The sequence below is a fragment of the Notamacropus eugenii genome, chromosome 2 (assembly GCF_028372415.1).
Source record: "Notamacropus eugenii isolate mMacEug1 chromosome 2, mMacEug1.pri_v2, whole genome shotgun sequence".
Classification (NCBI taxonomy): Eukaryota; Metazoa; Chordata; class Mammalia; order Diprotodontia; family Macropodidae; genus Notamacropus; species Notamacropus eugenii.
Window position 1 is genome coordinate 155,413,489 of NC_092873.1, and position 10,237 is coordinate 155,423,725.

At 36.3% G+C, this 10,237-nt stretch overlaps 1 pseudogene; it reads left to right on the forward strand.

Moving 5' to 3' along the window:
- The first annotated feature begins 1,174 nt into the window (after positions 1–1,174).
- Positions 1,175–1,645, forward strand: LOC140523730 (small ribosomal subunit protein uS15-like; annotated as a pseudogene).
- Positions 1,646–10,237: the final 8,592 nt, after the last annotated feature.

A 10,237-nucleotide genomic window follows, 5' to 3' on the forward strand; every position in this document is an offset into this window, starting at 1 on the left:
GGAGAAAAGGGGAAGCAACCCCACCAAACCCAAAGAAAGACCATTTTCCAATCACATTTCCTTTAGCCTAGCATAAGGCTCCAAGGGATGAATGGTTTTTCCTACTAAGTAATTTAAATGATGTATTGCTTGCTAAATTGCTTATAGTTTTTAATGGGTTATTGGGAGGTATTATGCAAATTAAAAGTTATTGGTCCCCTGTAAATAACAAAAAGGATCTCAAAATATTTATCCAGTGATTTATAACTCCTCAGGTGATCGAAGAAGGTAATTTGGCTCATTCCTTAAGTTTTATGAATTGGGATAATTTTTTAAAAGACTGGCTTTTACATGCAAAAAATGCCCAAAAATGAAAGTCATTCCATCCTTATACATTATGCCTCCATTGCTATTTCAAATATCCAGGATATACTTTTTATTTTACTTTTAATGCTTATTATAAAATGCTCAGATAAATGAAATAACTTTTGCTGGAAGGTCATTTGCTTGTAGTGCTCACTAAATACTGACAGTCAAAATTCTTCTTTAATTTGAACCCACAAAATGGAACCTCAAGTTGTTGAGAGTTTCAGAATGATTTTTCCATTGCTTTACTTTTTAAAGGCATTTATTTTATTTAATAATATAGGATTCCGTACCACTGGGACACCGGTTTCCAATAATGCCCTTGATCTTTTCCTCTGCTATCCTGATGAACAACTTTACCTTCACACTAACTGGAACATGACTGGTTGCTTGTTGAACTTCCATTCATCCAGGACTTTGTAGTAACCCGAGCTTATAACAATAGTGATGGAAACCATGCTTATCTTTTCTTTTTTTTTTTGACACTGTTAGCCATTTTCAGAGTTGACAGTTGGGCAAAAGCTATGTTTTTTCTTCAAGTGGTAATGCTGCATTTCAACCCTCCCAAATATATAGAATATCTAAATTAATTTGATAGTGATAGTCAAGAACACCTACACTGCCTTAGCCCCCAAAGAGCTTTAGGAGTTTACCCAATGAGCCCATGGTCATGGTGGATATGCCAGGAGGCTTCAGACTCTTCTTCAGTCTAAAAGGAAATGAAGCCATGTAGCAAATTTGGGGAGAAGAGTGAGTTGTCAAATAAGACTCTCTACTACTGCTTTATAAATGATGGTGTTCTCTCTTTCACTACCTGATCATCACAATCATGAGTTACATGAAAGCTCCTGGGAAGGGCTTGTCCCAGTCGGTTCTGCCATGCAGCATGCCCACATGACTGAAGTTCACCTCAGATGACATGAAGGAGCAGATCTACAAGCTGACCAAGAAGAACCTGATGCCCTCCCAGACTGGTACGATACCGAGGGATTCATGGCATGGCACAAATGTGCTTTGTAACTGGCAACAAAATTTTGAGGATTCTAAAGTCTGAGGGACTTGCCCCTGATCTTGCCACATATCCTTCAGCATCTGATCAAGAAAGCTGTTGCTGTTTGAAAGAATTCTGAGAGAAACAGAAAGAATAAGAATTCTAAATTCCCTCTGATTTTGAACAAGAGACAAATTCACTAGCAGGCTCAGTACTACAAAACCAAGAGAGTGCTCCCACCCAATTGGAAATATGAATCATCCACAGCCTCTGCTCTGGTTGCATAAATTTTGGTTTATGTACTAAAATAATAAAGTCATATCTAACTGAAAAATAAATAAATAAATGATGATGTTCATGTCTCCCTTTGAGAAACAGTTCATCATAGTCTTTATACCCCCATGCCTACCGAATTGTCCTACAAAGGATCATTATGTAGCACTGTCTTGGCATTGCTAAGTCAATAGGATGCTAAAGATGGATGCCCATGGGCTTCAGATAGAAATTCCACAGCTTTCCCCTCATCCACCCTGACTATGGGATTGGTGGAATCTGAATTTAACTGATAAGCTGCTCTCTCCCATCCTAAAATATTGAGAGGTGGAAGGATGACAAGCCAAAATGAGAGAGGTTAGGAGGCAGAGGAACAAGAGAAACAGCATTTGGAAGCCAAGACAGCAGAGAAAGGAGGAGAAATATTAAGCCAAGAGCAAAGAAGCCATGAAGAAGAGTTTCCATGGCAGCAGGAGAGATCATTAGTGCAAGATTGGAAACATGAAGCATGCCTGGGTCTATTCTACTTTGCAGGGTTAGAACCAAGGTAGAAATTCTCCATTTACATTTTTTCCTTCCCTCTCATTTTTTGAGAGGTGTGTATCTGATATTTGATGGTGAGAGATTTATCTCAGTTTCTTAAAAATTTGTTTATCTTTCTTTTTACTTTGTCACTTGAACAGGCTATTGTGATTAATAGTGTTAACCATAATCTGTGTGTGGCATTGGTCAAATGGATAGGGACAATTGTGCTGAGAAAGGCAGAAAAATAGGTTTAAAACTGACATTTTCCAGAATGCTATCTAGGGCTGAGGGCTCAGAGATGTAATAGAGTACTATTGATGCATTTTTACAACTTCTCAAGGCAGAGAGATTACTACATTAGGACCCCTAGAGTCAGGAGTTCTTTACCTTTTTTTGTGTCATGGACCCCTTTGGCAATCTGGTGAAGCCTGTGGGTCACTTCTAAGAATCACATTTTTAAACTTACAAAATAAAATACATGAGATGACAAAAGAAACCAATTTTATTTAAATACAGTTATCAAAATATTTTTAAAAACAAGTTCATAGACTGTAGGTTAAGAACTCCTCCTCAATGATTTTCTGATGATTTTGGAAAAACTTAGGAAGACATATGAACTGATGCAAAGTGAAGTGAGCAGAAAAAGAGAACATTGTACAACAATACCAATACTGTAATAGTGACCAACTGTGAAAGAGTGAACTACTCTGATCAAGATGATGATTCAAGACAATTCCAAAGGATTCATGATGAAAAATGCTATCTACCTCCAGAAAGAAAACTAATGAACTATGACTACAGATTGAAGCATAATTTTTTAATTCTTTTTCTTGTTTTTGTGTGTATGTGTTTTCTTTTGCAACATGGCTTTTGTGGAAATATGTTTTGAATGACCTCACATGTATAAACCATATTATATTCCTTGCCTTCTCAAGGGGTGGGGGAGAAGTGGGAGGGAGGGAGAATTTGGAACTCAACATTTTTTAAATGAATGTTAAAATTTTTTACATATAATTGGGAAATATTTAATGAAATAAATAAAAATACATTTTGTAAAAAAGAACCCCTGTTCTAGGCATTAAATGAGAAGCAATGGTCAAGACGGCTTAAGTAAATGAGTGCATTTTATTTATCTTTGGATTTTTAAAAATTAACACAATGCCTTAGGCCCAGAAAAATGGCAAAGTCCCTGTCTCAATACTAGCTCATTCAGAACCGGGAGGAAGTGAGTGAGTGGGTTCAGGTCAGAGGGGATAGAACACAGGACAACAGGTACAGAGACATTGACAAAGAGTGACAGTTGATGGTGAGAAGGCCCTGGCTAAGGGAGGGGAGGTTTGAGACTGACACATTGTAACAGTTAATGGTGAGAAGGCCCTGGCTGAGGGAGGGGAGGTTTAAACTGACACATTGTAACAGTTGATGGTGAGAAGGCCCTGGCTGAGGGAGGGGAGGTTTAAACTGACACATTGTAACAGTTGATGGTGAGAAGGCCCTGGCTGAGGGAGGGGAGGTTTGAGAATGGCTTTGCCTCCTGCTGTGATCATGTTTATTAATTTCTGGTCACCTTGATAGATTTTGCTTTCTGGTTCTGGAATTTGGCTTTCTGGTGCTTAAATAAATGTTTTTCTTCTGCCTTCTATATAGAGAGTCTTTTATATTTTGTGATCGAGAACTATGCTGGCATATTCATAGTCACCACCAGTGCTGTGAATATTGCCTTGGCGATACACTGTGCTAATTTAATTGATGGTAATACCCTATTTCTCAAACTAAAGGAGAGAAAACTAGGAAAAATAAAATAAGTGCAATTACTAGGCAATTTTAATTCACCTCTAATTATCATATCTATTTCTCCCCATTTCTTACTTCTCACCTAGAAGAAGCTCAAAAGAAATGCAAGATGTGCAAATTTAGAGAATCTATCCCAAATGTTCACATGGACTATTTGTGACCAACCTATGGTTGGGCAGTCCAAGTTTATATTGGTCTGATCAGCCACAATCAGGCACATTGTATCTTGACTCTAACATAGTGGTCTTCAAGAATGAACAACAACAACAAACCAAATGATCTTACCACTATTATAATGTAGCCATTTCCCCACTCTACCATGTGATTATATTAATCACAAATGACACAGATACCTCAACTGAATCAATTAAAATTGATTAAATAATATTGAATAATCAATAGTGATTAATAATTTAATTATTAAATAAAATAATAGTAATTAATTAAAATAGATTAATAATTAAAATTATAACTAAGTATTTCTAAGCCCTTAATCAATTTGAAAGAACTATGTTAATACTAATAATAGCTAGCATTTATATAGCAGAGTGAGGTTAGGAAAGCAATATACCTATCTTATTTGATCCACACAACAGCCTTGTGAGGTAAGTGCTATTATTGCTCCCATTTTGCAGATGAAGAAACTAAAGATAAGACTTGTACAAGTCATGGCTAATAAATGACTAAAGCAGGATTTGAACTCATATCTTCCTTAGTTTCAGCTCCCAGGGGACTCTTAATCTTCTTATATCAAATCAATATTGGTGGAACAAGCACAAAGGTCGTTAATTATACCTCACTCTCACTAGATAGCTGGCTTACCTTTTCTAATCATACTTCTCTCTGATGATATATCTCCATTATCCTACTTGTATTATATAATATCGTTTACTAATCACATCCACTATTCACTTCTCCCTTGTCCTTTGGGTAAACCACAACTTAAATTCTTGATGATATTCCATGACCCACAGCTTCACCAGAATATTGATGTTTAAAAAGTTGACCTTTGTTTCAGGGAAAAACTTGGGAGGTCACTAAAAATATCATGAAATTCCTAAAGGCAAGCCAAATTGTTCTCCTCCTGTTCTACTCTGGACCCAGGTCATTATCTCTATAATCTCTCTCCAAGAAATATAAACCATTAGACCAGTTTTGTGATTTGTCCATCCAACTACATGTCTTAGTCTGCATGACAAGCATTTTTCATACACTCGGTTTTTCTTCAATATTCTGGGGCTTATGGCAACACAACATTATCCCTCAACAACAACATCTGGAGGAGTTCACCATCTACAAGGAATCATTCTACCATTTGGACTATACACTGAACAATCCATGACTGTAGCAAACATTTTGTCAAGTATATATCTCCCTGTTTTATGCCTTGGTTGAAATTAATCATCAGAAGACCCCTGAACAGAATTACCCATGTTGTTACATTTTCACAGAATCTTTTATAGTCGACCCATGCAAAGTGGGATCTTCTGTGATCTTTATCAGTCATTGGCAAACTAGAGCCTGTGGGTCAAATCTGTCCTGCTGCTTGTTTTTATATAACTCATGAACTGAAGCTTGCCTGTAGAAAAACAGATGGAAACAAACCTCATCTAATGTGTCATATCAAAACAAGCAGCAGTGTGGATTTGGTTCCTGGGCCATAGTTTACTGACTCCTAGTTTATACCTTTCAAATAATTGTGTGACTATAAAAATCTGACTTTTTGCAGAGTATCATCTGTGAAAATTGTCCAGCTTCTTCTCAGCTCATCATTAAGAAAGTCCAAGACACGTATAAATTTATCTCAAAAAGACTATAAAGGTGGAAAATTAAGTATGTGGGTTCATAATTAGTGATATTTTCTCAGTCACCTTTTTTGAGCAATAATAAAGGTTATTTTTCCCAAGCATTCAGTGTCTTATCATCTTTCAGACATCTTGGGAACTGATCCCTTTATGCTCTCAAAATGCTGTTGCCTCCAACATGGACTCTTCTGTGTGTAATTGGTCTAATTTAGCTTCTCTTAATCTGTTTTCTCTATTGCAATTTCTACTTTCTTGTGGTTAGTAATTTTTTATTATTTGAACAAACAGTACTCTGCTCTTCTGGAGCCATGATCCTTCAAAGACTGTGGTGAGAGATGATGCGATAAGTTGTAGAGGATTTCTAGAAGGCTTCTTGGTAGGAAAAAAAAACATTCTGGGAGTTCAGAGATGACTCAGAAGAGATCCAAATGTAGAACTCTCTACAATTAGTTTAATTTCTACCATCTTGATTCTGAGTATTCAATAATATCTGAAATTGCACTCACAAAACTTGCTCAGAGAGGACAAAGCAGCCACTGAGCACCTTCACTGCCTCTGAAGTTTGACATATTGCCTGTTCTATTATGACACAAAGTACATTGACAGTGTACATGTTAGCTTGAATGGTAGACTTGTATACATTTGTCTCATTTCCTTGTCCTATCTCTTTGAAAGTACCAACCATACACATCTTTTTATAATAACAATTGGTAGTATTCGTACAGTGCTTAAGGTTTACAAAGTACTTTACAAATAATATATTTGATCCCCACAACAATTGTGGGAGATAGATATTATTATGATATCCAGATGAGGAAACTGAGTCTGGACTCAGTGGTTAAATGACTTATCAGGGTTCCACAGCTAGTAAGTATCTGAGGCTAGATTTAACCTCAAGATCCTAACTCCAGGCTCAGTTTTCTGTCTACTGTACCCCAAAGCTACCTCCTACAACCCATCATATTATGCCTTGTGCAGAGTAGTGGCTTAGATGTAGTAAACACATACTAAGAGTATCTTGGATAGAAGAAAATTAATTTCTCAGCTTCAATACTGCAAAAAATGTAGGATGGTCTGTTATTGATATGAATACTCATTTGTGGTGAGACTCCCCTCACACACCTACCTGATAATTTTATAGATAGCTTGGAGAGGTGTGGTTGACAAAAAAAAAAAAGTTTAATCTCTATCATCAGTGCAGTGATAGGTAGGCTTGGCTTTAGACAACACACATACAGTCCACCATCACGCCCATAAAACCTTTCCAACCTGGTAGGCCCTTTAGAGTTCTCTAACAAAGCCTCAGAGAACTTAACATCATCTCCACCCCAATAAGAGGTACTGCAGAAGGACCTTAGGGGAGAATAATCTCAAAATCAAGTCAAATGCCAATTACTGAGTCCAAGATTTATCTTCACAATTAGCATTCTTATGTTTTAATTACTTTGCTGACTGATTTCGGAAGCCCTTCAGACAGGGACCAGATCCAGATTTTTTTCTTATATCTTCAAAGTAATGCTCATTAGATATTATATCTTTTTGTTATTATAAGGAATCTCAAGTTGAAGAAGATCTATAGTGAAGACTTCACATCCCTCTCCTATTTTGGCCTTCGCAGTTATGCAAGATTCTTGCAGACCTCAACAGAATGTTTGAGTTCTTCGAGTGGTTTATTTCCATTCTAGAATTAATTTGGCAGGAGTATTTGAAGTGTTCACAACTCTCTTAGAAAAACATGCTACATCATCATCCCTTTTGAAAGCCAAGTCAATACTATGCTGCACCTGCTTTAATACAATTTTTAAAAGAAGTTATGCTATTTGAAAGTTAGGGAAAGATTATATTTTAAATATTTAAGAACTGACACTCAAAATGATCAATATTTTTAAGCTAAAAAAAGGATATGGAAAACTTTTTTTAAAAACTACTTTCAAAGTGCCAAGTTATAAAATGTGGTCAAAGAAAAGCTACATGTATATGTGTGTGTGTATATGTGTGTGTGTGTGTGTATGTGTATGTATATATGTATGTATACATATATATAATATACACAGACACAAATGCTCTTTACGTGTATATGTTTGTAGGATGTTTGCCTTCCTCATCTCCGCCTCCTGGTTTTCCTGGCTTCCTTCAAAATCAAGCTAAAATTCTACCTTCTACAGGAAGCCTTTCCCACTATTCCTTAATTCTAGGGTTTTCTGTTTGCTGATTATTTCCAATTTATCCTGTGGGTATATATTTGCTTGTTGTCTCCCTCATTAGACTGTAGTTCCTTGAAAAAAAATGACTGTCATTTGCCTTTATATCCCCACTGCTAACCACAATGACCGAATGACTGGTTGATAGAGAAATGACCTTGGAGTCAAGAAAACCTGAATTTAAGTCCTGCCTCTGACACAAAAGGGACAACTAGGTGGTTCAGTGGATAGAGCATGGGGCTTAGAATAAGGAAGACTCATTTTCATGAATTGAAATCAAGCCTCAGACACTCACTAGCTGTGTGATCCTGGACAAGTTGCTTAATCCTGTTTGCCTCAGTTTCCTCCTCTGTAAAATGAGCTAGAGAAGGAAATGGCAAACCACTCCAGTATCTTTGCCAAGAAAACACCATATGGGGTCACAAAGACTCAGACACAACTGAACGACAACAAAATCTAACACAATCTAGCTATGTGATCTTGGGTAAGTCACTTAAGCTTTCAGGACCCCACATAACTATAATTAAGTGAACATTTATTACGTATATATTATGTACTAAGCACTGTGCCAGGAATAAAGGATATAGATACAAAGAAAGTCTCTGCCCTGAAAGAACCTACATTCTAATGAGGGGATATAAAAGAGATGCAGATCTATATAAGGAGCTCTTTACACTGATAAAATATGAGTAACGAACTAAAAAAAGAAAAAATAGGATATATGCATATGTGTATGAAGCATGCATATATTGATATGTGCATATATATGTATATGTACACATATTATGCATGTATATATACATGTATTTGTAATTATTATATGTAATTATTATATACACATACATTCATATGGAATAATACCTTTATTTTAGCTCATTAAAGTTTACTTTGCCTCTTATCTTATTGAAGTAAAATCCATCTGATGTGAGCTTCATTTGTTTTCTTCCCTTCTAACTCAAGACCCACTTCCAGATCCCATGTAACTCTGAGATACTATGAAGACCAGGGAGAAAAAAAACACCAAACTTAAGAGTCAGAAAACCTCTCTTTTTGAGTTCTAGCTTTGCCACTCACAATCTGTGTATTCATAGGCAAGTTATTTAATCTCTCTATACCTCAGTTTCCCTATCTGTAAAATTGGGATAAACATAACTTACCCTACCTCATAGGGTGATTGTGAGGAATACTCTTTGTAATTATAAACTGATTCATAAATGTGAGTTATTAATTAAATCACAATACCTTAACAACACGAGAGGTCATTGTGTCAGATTCTTCTGTTTTATAGATGAGGAAATTGAAGCTTAGAGAATTGAAATTACTTTTCCAAAGTTACACAGCTAGAAATAGAGCCAAAACCAGGATTCAAACCTAAACTACTGCATTCCAAATCCAGTTCACATGTATTTCCCACTATGGCTTTTAAACTAATGAAGTTATCTGTTTGATGTCACAAATCATAATAGTTAGAAGTGGAATGATTTCTACTCTGAAGAAATGCTATGGTTAACTGAGGCTCTTGACCCTACAATAATAATAATAATAATAATAATAATAATAATAATAATAATAATAAAATATATAATAGAATAAATAGAATAATAATAAAAAACCAAAATCAGACCAAAGTACTGAAGGGGGTAGAAGATGGACAGTGGAGAGTTCCTCTCAGATCTCCCATTTAAGGAGGGCACCCAGGTAAACCACCTCAAAGTTTGCTACATGGATGCATTTATCATACCCTGGCCAGGTATTCTCTCCCACTCACTCCCACCTACTTTGCAATTTCTTTTCATATGTTGCCTTCCTCCATGAGACTATCTTCCTCCATAAGTGCAGGAACTTTCTTTTGCTTTTCTTTGCATCCTCAGGGCTTAACACAGTGCCTTAATAGGCACTTAATAAACAATTATTGACCGATGGACCATAATCAAATCAATTGTTCCTGGATAGGGACAGTCTACCCCTAATATGGTTCCACTCCTTAACTTTCCAACCAAAGTATTACTTCCCAGTGGCATCTCCAAAGTATGAGCTCTGTCCCTTTGTTAGAATATAACCTCCTTAATTTAAGCTCAAGGATTGAATTTGCTTTTGGTTTTGTATCTCCCCTTCTCCACCCCCCAGGGCTAGGAACGTAGTAAACATTGTGGAATAAGTAAACCGTGAGTTTGGAGAAGACATCTCCCTAGAAAAAGTAAGCTTAGAGGTCTAGAAAACAGAGTTGCTGGGTTGTATAAATGCCCTCAGGTTGTATTTTATTCAATCACAGAAATGACTGCCTGCCAAATTCTATTATGAAG